The sequence below is a fragment of the Tupaia chinensis genome, unplaced genomic scaffold (assembly GCF_000334495.1).
Source record: "Tupaia chinensis unplaced genomic scaffold, TupChi_1.0 Scaffold000628_1, whole genome shotgun sequence".
Taxonomy (NCBI): Eukaryota; Metazoa; Chordata; class Mammalia; order Scandentia; family Tupaiidae; genus Tupaia; species Tupaia belangeri.
The window spans coordinates 472,091-482,559 of record NW_006160148.1 but is presented as its reverse complement, the minus strand read 5'-3'; the positions used below and the strand labels follow the sequence as shown (position 1 = coordinate 482,559).

The 10,469-nt window shown below is 49.9% G+C and overlaps 1 pseudogene; it reads left to right on the top strand.

Annotated features, from left to right (window-relative positions):
* The first annotated feature begins 592 nt into the window (after window positions 1-592).
* The window catches only part of LOC106736075 (elongation factor 1-alpha 1-like), a 21,088-nt pseudogene continuing 11,211 nt past the window's right edge, over window positions 593-10,469 (top strand).

Below are 10,469 nucleotides of genomic sequence, written 5' to 3'. Positions count from 1 at the left end.
GCTAACCACGGCTCTAGTCCCCGACCCGGTGGCTTGAAAATCACACCAGGCACATGTAGTGCCCAAGATCCCGGGAGGAGAATGGAGGAGAAGGGATTGTGGTGTGGCCATCTCCCTGGGGGGTGATTTCTCACCTTCCTTCTCTCTGGTTCTGTCTATCTTTCTGGCAAGCACACACGGCTTAAGGCAAAAACCTCTTAAAAAAAAAAAAAAAGAAAGAAAGAAAAAGAAAAGAAAAGAAAAAAAGGCGGAGTCCAGGAATTGAGTCTGAGGAAGAGACCCAGCCCAGCCCCCTGAAGAAGGTGTCTGTGGGGGGAGCAGTGAGGAGCTTCACCTCTGTGCCGAAGGAGGCCCAGCTGTGTCCAGTCATCAGCCGCCGCCCTGCTGGGAGACTGCTCTGGCTCTGGGTCCTCTGTGGGCATTGGAGAATCCATGTCGGCCGCCTCCTGCTGGACAGGCCTGGCATTACAATGTCTCTGTGGGGTCAGAAACGGCGAGGAGGGGGAAGGTGCCCCGAGTTACTCAAACTGGATTAACAGTCCAGTAACAGGACGGGGACCCCTGCTGCTTGCATTAGGTCATCAGAAAGGTCATGACGTGTTTTTCTACGCAGAAGTGTCGACTGGCCGGACGACCCCGTGTGAAGAGCTCACTGTGTCCCAAGCCCCGTGCTAAGTAAGGGTGTGGACGAGCTCACTCAGACTTCTCCACAGCTCTGTGAGGTAGGAGCTACTCCCTCTCACTTCTCAGGGAGGGAAACCGAGGCAGGGAGGACAAATACTTTCTCTAAGGTCTCCTGTTAGTTGGCGGCAAGATCGGCTTCCCAGCCCGTCTCTGACTCACAAGCCCGTGGTCTTCCCTAGGTGTCGGGGCTCCGAACAGGCCCAAGGACAGCCGGGCTTCCGCCTCGGTATGACAGCGCCTCCACTTGCTTGGTAGAGGCTGCCTGGAGCGCTGGCCTGAGAAGAATCCTGAGTGCAGGGATGAATGAATGATGTCTGAGGGCCCACGGGTGGCGTGGCGGTTAAGGGTGCTAGACTGCCCCATGGCTGACTGCGGTTCGAGTCCTGGACCTGGCTGCTTGCTTTCTCATTTCTCTTTCTTTTTCTCTCTGTCCCTCTCTAGTCAAATTAAAATGAACAAATAGGGACCAGCAGTTAGCATAATGGCTATGTCGCTGAACTCCCATGTAGTCGACCACAGTTCGAATTCTGGACCCGGTGGCTTAAACTCACGCTGGGCACGTGTGCGTGTGTGCCCAAGATACTGAGAGGAGAATGGAGGAGAAGGGATTGCAGTGTGGCCTTACCCAGTTGGGGAGTGATTTCTTGCTTTCTGTCTCTCTGTCTCTCTCTGTTTTTCTGGCGAGCGCACGCACTCTATAGCAAAAACCACTCAAAAAAAAAAAAAAAAAAAAACAGAGAGAGAGAGAGCACAAGAGAGAGAAACAAACAAATAAATAAAGTTAAAATAATTCTTTAAAAAAAATTAACGATGGGACCAGCAGTTAGCATAATGGCTATGTCGCTGAACTCCCATGTAGTCGACCACAGTTCGAATTCTGGACCCGGTGGCTTAAACTCACGCTGGGCGTGTGTGCATGCATGCCCAAGATCCCGAGAGGAGAATGAAGGAGAAGGGATTGTGGCGTGGCCATCCCCACTGCGGGCTGATTTCTTGCTTTCTGTCTCTCTCTGTCTTTCTGGCGAGCGCACACACCCTATAGCAAAAATCCTCCCCCCCCACCAAAAAAGAAAAAGAAAAGAATTCAGGATGTCTGTGGGGAGGGATGGCTGCTGTGCGTCAGGAGTATTTTCCGCTCTGACCTAGTGCAGTCCTGTCTGCGGAGCTCATTACAGGCCCCTGAGAGAAGATCCAGCCTCAAGCCTCCAGCTCTGCCTTCACTTACTACAAGATCTCAAATCCACCACGTCTGTCAGGAACCCCTGGGTCACACCTGCAAACCCATCCTCCCCCACCAGGAAGAGCATTGCTTTCTCTATTGCTCCAAAGAAAAAAAAAGCCTTGGTTGGTCCCTGACCCTCTCCTCTCACATCACATGCGGTCTGTTACCAGATCTCACTGTACCTCTGAAACACGCCAGGGTCCAGCCACCCAGGACCGAGGGGACAGCCACCTCTCCAGGCCCCTCACCCCCACCCCTGCAGACTAGTCCCAACCCAGCAGATATCCTCAGGCCTCCTTAGTTTTGCAAAGCGCTTTTGTGTCCATTCTATGCGCACAGACTCAGTAAAGCAGGGCAGGGGACTGTCACTAGGAGTGGTGACAGTCACTAGGAATGGTGGGGAGGGACTGGCCCAAAGACAAACCACAAGGAGGCTGCAGTCTAGCCCTCACACCATGATGCTGGGTTCTCCCTCTGCCCTCCAGACATCCCCACCCAGGGCTTCCTGTGGTCACTGCTGAGGGTCCCTCAGGAAGCTGCAGGAGGTCAGAGAAGGATGTCACAAAGGAAGCCGAGAAATGGTCGCCCTGCCTTGGAGAGCCCGAGCCAAGGGGGAGAAAGGCTGGTCTCTGGATGGACTATGCCCGCTAGCAGTCTGGGCACTTTTATTGGTTTGTAGTGCCCCCTGGTGCTCACTCTGAGGAAGTACAGGAGGTTGTCTCAGTGTTTGGGGAGATGCAAATTCGCCTAACAGTGAGAACTCTCAGTTCCTGGAGGCCTTTAGACCAACCCATCAGAGGCACTCCCTCTGGGCAGGGCTCTCCCACTCGGAGCCTAGACTGTCCACGCTGCCCCTTACAAGCCCACCAATCCACACTTCGTGTGGAAACCCAAACTGGTACAGGCTCTGAAAACAGAAAACAAATCAAGGGACCAGCAGCTAGTAATGGCTATGTCGCTGAACTTCCATGTAGCTGACTGCAGTTCGCATCCCGGACCCGGTGGCTTAAACTCATGCCGGGTGCATGTGTGTGCATGCCCAAGATCCTGAGAGGAGAATGGAGGAGAAAGGATTGTGGTGTGGCCATCCCCCTGGGGGTGATTTCTCGATTTCTGTCTCTCTGGAGAGCGCATGTGCCCTATAGCAAAAAACCTCTCAAACAAACAAACAGAAAAAAAAAAAAAAAAAACAGAAAACAAATCAAGATGTGTAATGTGGCATGGTTAGGGCAGTGGACTTTCACATGACTGACCACGTTCAAGTCCCAGACCTGGAGGCTTGAAAGTCGTCACGCCGTGTGTGTGTGTCTGTGTGTGCACGCCCAAAATCCCAGGAGGAAAATGGAGAAGAAGGGATTGCAGCATGGCCGACCCCTTGGGCAGGGATTCCTCACTTTCTCTCTCACTCTCGGTCTCTCTCTTCCCCTCCAGCAAGTGCATACAATCTATGACGGAAACCTTAATTTGAAAAAAAGTCTTAAATGACATGCCTACAATATAATGATAACTGGAAAACTAGCACGAAATTAATAATGTGTGTACAGCGCTCTTGAGCTGCCAGAGCAGCGCGCCGCCGTGGAGGCCGAGGCTGCACGGGAGGCCCAGCTCGACCCCAGCCCACCCGAAGAGCTGGGCACAGTGGCGAGCACCTGTCAGCCCAGTGGCTCAGGAGGCTGAGACAGGAGGACTGTGACATGGGTGAGACCCTGTTTAAAACCACCACCACACACACACACACACACACACACACACACACACTGTCTATGTACACCCCTACCAAGACAGAGCCACAAACAGTAGCAGTGAGTCTCTCTAGACAGTGGGCTTATGCTTTATTTTTATTCTTTATAATTTCCTACATTTTCCAAATTTTCTACACTGAGCATGGTTCACTTTTCTAAAGTAAAATTTTGCAAAGGGCAAACGTAATAACAAAGCCCTTTCCCGGGATAGCGGGTGGCACGGTGGTTAAGGCCCTGGGTCCCACAGGCCAACTGCGCTGTTAAGTCCTAGACCCAGCGGCTTGAAACCGCTCCTGGTGTGTGCTGCATGCCTAAGTGCCCAGAGGAGAATGAGGGAGAGGGGAATGCCGTGTGGCCACCCCCCACCCCGGGTGCTTTCTCACTCTCCCTCTCTGTCTCTCACTAGGCTCACAGGCCCTATAGCAAAGCCAGAAAAAAATAAATGCTTTTCCTCTGGCCTCCACCCTGTTGCCTGCTGCGTGCTGGTCCAGCCGGTGAGACACGGTGAGCTGGAGAGGCGCCTCCTGGTGGGAACACCTGGGGAGCTTCTAGACTTGGCTTCCCCCACCCCGCTCATGTCAGAGCCCAGCAGGGGGCAGACAAGGGAGAAGCTTTCATCTCAGAGACCATGAAACCGAGACCTCTCCGCCGCAATACAAGGACTAATGACCAGGATTCTTACCCAGAGGGAAGCAGAGGGTGCGGAGAGACTTCACGGGCTTGGCCAGGACCAGAGACATGACTGGGTGAGTCTGAGGTCACACAGCAGGTGGTGACAGTCTGGTATCCATGTCACCTGATCCCAATTTCCAAGCTCCCCCCCCCCCCCCACAACTTCTAGAAAAATGTCCATGGAGATGCAAATTCGCGTAACAGTGAGAACTCTATTGGCAGAGCACTGTCAACCTGCTGAGGTGAAAGGCTGGTGAAGTTGTAGGGGAAGGACGCTCTTGTGTACTGGACAGGTAGAAAGTCAGTTGGTCTAGCCTCATAGAGAGCAATGTGCAAAATCTGTTCAACTGTAAAATGAACACACCCTGGGACCTAGGGAAGCCACAACTCCTTGTTACCTAGGCCAGAGAAGGACACCCAAGAGCACATGCGGTCACATACAGAGGTGACCATCATGGGTCTTGTCATTGTGAATATGTTAATTTATAATTGCAATTTTTTTTTTGTTTAGATTTTTGCCATAAGGCATGTGTGCTCCCTGGAGAGAGACAGAGAGAGAGAGACGGTGAGAGGGAAAATGAGAAATCAGCCCCCAGAGAGGATGGCCATACCACAATCTCCTCTCCTCCATTCTTTTGGGCACACACGCATACGTGCCTGGCATGCTTTTCAAGGCACCGGGTCCAAGACTTGAACCACAGAGTCGGCCCTGCGAGATCCAGCCTCCATCACCACCATGCCACCTGCTGGCCCCTAAAAGAATGGGAAGTACCCATCAGCTGGGGACCAGGTAAATAACACACAGCACACGGGAGCAGCTACCTCGAGCCATAAAACACACGGTCTCCATGCTCTGCTGTGAGAAGCTCACGTGCAGCTCTGATCGACAAAGCCGGAAGTGGTTACCAGAGGTTTATACAAATGCCCACACACAGAGACGCACGACCCCGTGGAGGAATCTCTCCCGCAGCGCTCACCGCAGGTACGTTTGCCCGTGTGTTGGGATGGGCGGAAGGAAAGGGTGACTCGGTGCTGGTTTAGTGCGTTAGAAGAAAATGTATTCATCTCCTGCTTGTGCAATGAAAAATTCAGTATTAACAAGAAAGCGATAAGAGAAAGAAAGGAAGACTTGGACAGAGGGGAGGAGACGCCCCGGTGGTCGAAGCACGCAGTGGGCCTGCAGTGACCCGTGCACACAGCTGGAGCCCAGGCCCACTGCCATGCGGGAGGGTCCAGCCCCACGGCGCGGGTTCACCCTCGGCCTCCGCTCTCCCAGGAGGGCCGGCCTGGCCAGTCGGCCTGCTGGTGTCTGTGCCTGTGCACTGGGAGGCCAGAGTGGCTGGGAACCCCGCGAAAGCCTGGGCCTTCCGTGAAGGACAGAGAAGGGCAAGTCTGGAAAGAGCGTGGTGTTCTTACAGTGCAGGGGGAGGTAGGGGCTGTGGGAGGAGAGTGCCCTCCCCAACTCCCTCACCTGGAGGGCGTGTCCTAGCCCTACCCCCACCCACCCCTCCCTGCACAGCAGAGGGAAGTGAAGGGGGAAGGGATCTGCCCAAGGTCAAGGGTTGGTTCAAGATGGGAGCTCATGGGCTCTTTCCCAAGCTGCATCTGCCCACCCCTGAGTTCAAATCCTACCTCCACCACTCTCAAACTGTCCTTAGGAAACCTCGCCTCTTAACCAACATCATTCACACACCATAAGATGGCCCTTTTAAGTGTGCAGGGGTTATTTTGGGATTTTTTATTTTATTTTATTTATTATATATTTTTTTAATTTTAGAGATTTTTGCCTTAGGGAACATGCACTCACTGGAGAGAAAGAGACAGACACAGAGAGAGGGAACGTGAGAAATTACCGCCTAGTGAGAGAACAAGTCACCAGGCCCAGGACTCGAACCGTGGTCAGCCAGGTGAGAGTCCAGGGCCTTAACCACCACGCCACCTGCTGGCCCAGACGGGTTTTCTAGTTGTAACCGTCACTGGGGCTGCAGGTGTCTGGCTAGACACCACTTCCCTCCCTGAGCACCTGCTGGGGGCGAGCTCTGTCCCTACTTGATCTTAGCTACCTCTACTCAGCCTGTGAGGTAACTGTTGATACTGAAGCTTTGCCAACGGAAAGCTGAGGTTCAGAGGGGTTAGGACACACACCTGGTGGGTGTGGAGTGTGGCCTGGCTGCAGAAAACAGTCTGGCAGTTCCTCCCAACGCTAAACGTGGAATTATTAACGCCGTCGGACCTAGCTACTCTGCCCTGGGTGTGTACACAAGGGCTTGGGAGGCAGACGTCCGCGCACACAGGAACGTGAGGCGCTGCACTCCCTTGTAGCCCACTGTGGTTTTAATCCCAGACCTGGCAGACTGAAAATCACGCCAGGTGTGTGCATGCCCGGAATCCCAGGAGGAGAATGACCTCGGCACAGCCGTCTCCCTGGGGGGGCGATGTCTCACTTTTCCTCTTGCTTCTCTCTCCTCTCAACCTAGGGCAAAACCATAAAAAAAAAAGAAGAAGAAGAAAGAAAGAGAGAGAGAGAGAGAGAGAAAGAAGGAAGGAAGGAAGGAAAGAAAGAGAGAAGACACTCTATTAAACCGATCAGGAAAACCTACTCCTTCGATTCCCTCAGTCTGAACAGACATCCACTTCTCATTATCCCTCCTTGTTTACCAACTTCTGAATTCCCCTTAGCTTCACTGCGATATGGAGCCACAGGCCTGCCGCCAGCTCGCTCACTCACTTGCTCGCTCTCTCTCTCTCTCTCTCTCTCTCTCACACACACACACACACACACACACACACACCATCCTAGAGTCTTAGGACCACCTATGTGATGTCACTGCATTGCCAACAGACACCTGAGATGGGGTGAATTCGTGAAAGTAGAGGTTTAATGACTCACGGTTCTAGTGGCTGCGGAGGGGTCATAAGAAAATAGGCAGGGCCAGCAGGGGGCGTGGTGGTTAAGGCACTGGTTCCCCCCATGGCTGGCCATAGTTTGAGTCTCAGACCTCCTGGTGGCTTGCTTTCTCACTTTCTCTCTCTCTCTCTCTCTGTCTCTCTCTCACTTTCTCTCTCTGTGTCTCTGTTTCTCTCTCTCTCATCTCTGGTGAGTGCATGTACCCTATAGCAAACTTAATAATAGTAATAATAGTAATAATTAATGAAATAAATAATTTTAAAAAGAAAAAGTAGGGGCCAGCAGATGTCATGGTGGTTAAGGCACTGGACTCCCACATGGCCAACTGCAGTTCAAGTCCTGGACCTGGTGGTTTCCTTTCTGACTCTCTCTCTCTCTCTGGTGAATGCACATGCCCTATAGCAAATTTAAAAATAATAATATTAAAATTAAATAAATAAAATTTTAAAATATTTTAAATAATGATAATTATAAATAAAAATACAAGAAAAGATAGGCAAGCAAGTGTTAAGGAGCACCTGCAGTGAGCTTTATGTAAGGACTTATGCAAACTTGCTCAAGGTTAAGGTCCAGTAAAAGCCCCGGATGAGCTACAGCAGGGAGAACACCCCCCGGTGCCACCTCCAGCAGGCCTTCACCACAGAAGCCCTGCATTCCTGGGACATGACCAGCTCACCGGGCTTGCAGAGTTCATCCTTACCCTCCCGCTACAGCTGAGACCCTGAAAAGGAGACGCTCCCCAGCAAACGGTGCCAACCTACAAACTTGGTCAGGCCTCACCCTGGTTATTCTCGCCCGTCTCCCCCAGCACGCTGTTGCAAATGGAGTCAGAATGGCTTAGTCTGCCTCTTTCACCTCCTGTCTACCATGCTTGAAAGCCACAGGGTAAACCGCTTATGCTGGGGCCAGTAGGTGGTGGAGTGGTTAAGGCACTGGACTCCTAAGTGGTCAACCATGGTTCAAGTCCCAGAGCCGGTGACTAGAAGCTCACACTGGGTGCACACATGCCCAAAATCCTGAGAGGAGAATGGAGAAGGATTGTGGCATTGCCATCCCTACTTTCTCTCTGGTGAATACACAGATCCTAATAGGAAAAATCACTCCAAAAATCTTAAATATTATTAGTTGTGCTGCGCTTACACACTGTGTGTAATTATGACTTTGCTATTTTATGCAATTGCATGTAATGTGCGTGTGCATGTGTATGTGTGACAGTCTGGTTTTGGCAATCAGCCACTGTTGTCTGCAGCTTCTTTGAGAGAAGGGAGCCCCTGGTCAGCTAGCTCTGCCCTGCTAGCTAGCCCTGCCCAGCTCAGCCTTGGTTCAGCCTGGTGAGCCCTGGTGGCCTTGACTTGGTTTGGCCTTGGCTCAGCTCAGCTCTGCTCCATGCGCTGTGAGCTCCAAGGGGGAAGAAGCACTCTGAGTTTTCTCCATAACGTTATAAGCTCCCAGAGGGAGGAAACGCTTGCGAGCACTGCTATGGGCTCTGTGAGCCCACCCTAAAGTCAGCAATAAACAATATGACACCCGTGCTTTGGGTCTTTTTCTGACTCTCTGCATTTCTGTTTAACCCACCCACACTTTGGAGGAGGAAAAAAACTCTCAAAACATACTCTCACCTGTGCTCTGAGCTCTACTAACTTCTGCTCATGCTCATGTTTCTGTCTCTGGTAAATTCTTTTACCACCCACCCATCAGCCCAACTGCCCCACAGCACCGCTGTGATGGCGGGGAAGCCGAAGGCATCACAAATGGTGGAAGGCAGAATTTTTAGCTGAGCAGAGTGTGGTCTGTATCCATATGGCCTTGTCTTCCCGCCCTTTGGGGTTCATTCCCTCTGCTTATGAGCATATGACCCACCAGAGCTCACTCTCAGCACCCTGCCTTAATGGCATTAGCACACCCAGAAGCCCCACCCTGGAACACCGTGAGGAACTACGTTTTCACTGGACACCTTCATGGTACAATCAAGTCCAAATATGTGACTTTCTAGGGGACATCCAGTCACTGTCCAAGGAGACCAAATTCTAGAACATGACACTCTGGAGAGACAAACCATTATCTAAACCATAACACGTGTTACCCTAGAACTGGGATCAGCTATGACAGTGGTTCCCAAAGACTGGGACCAGCACCACTGGCATCACCTGGGACCTGGTTAAAATGCGAATTCTCAGCTACCAACCAAGAGAAAGCGGAGTCAGTGACTGTGGAGATGAGCCCCGACCATCCGTGTTTGGCAAGCCCTCCCCTCCAGGTGATTCTAATGTACTCTACAGCGCCCAAGTTACAGGTGGAAAACCGAGGCCAGAGGAAGGACAAACAGGACCACCGTAGGCCACCAAGTTGTGGAAGGCCGTGTATTAGATCTTGTATACGAGTAACTGTTTGTCTATTTTGTTTTTTTAGTTAGACTTCTTGATCATTTAACTATGGGGAGAGTTTAGTGGGGAAGAGGCCAAACTAAAGAAAAACAGGAGGATTAGAAGGCAGGGAGGGAGGAGGCAGCCAGGAGTTTTAGTCTTAACTTGTCTAATCCCATTTTTTGATATTTTTATTTTATTAAAATTTTGGGCAAGAGTTTTTAGTTTTTGTCTTTGATATAGAGGCCCAATTTTTATTAACTGTCTATGTTTATTTATTTTTTTTATTTTACCTTGGGAAATTTGATATTTATTTATATATAAACAAACAACAATAGCAACAAAATTTGTTTAACAACTTTTTTCATGTAAAACTGAATAATTTTATTAACAGACTCTCTCAATTTTTATAAAATTTAAGGACCAACAATAGGAATAGCTAAAATATGTCAACTTAATAACAAGAATTATAAGGAGGACTCAGAGAGAACCGGGAGGCAATGCTTTCATGAGTCTATGTTTAACATTAGATTTCTATTTTTATATTAATTTTATCATTTTAAATAGGTGTATTATATTGGCTATTTAACATGTAATTTTGTCAAACATTTTTACTTTTGGGGGGATTAATTTTGGCTTAACAGTTTATAAAACTAATCAGTTTATACAGAAAATGAAAATTTTACCCAGTTAAATGATTAGATTTTTAGAAATCAGTATTTGTAAGAATATATTTGTGTGTGTGTGTGTGAATTTTCTTAAGGACATGACATTAGGATTATAGCTATAGTTAATGTTCTGACAAAAATTTATAACTGACAAAGAAATTTGGTTATATATACCAATCTTTTTTTTTTTTTTTTGAGCGGTTTCTCCCT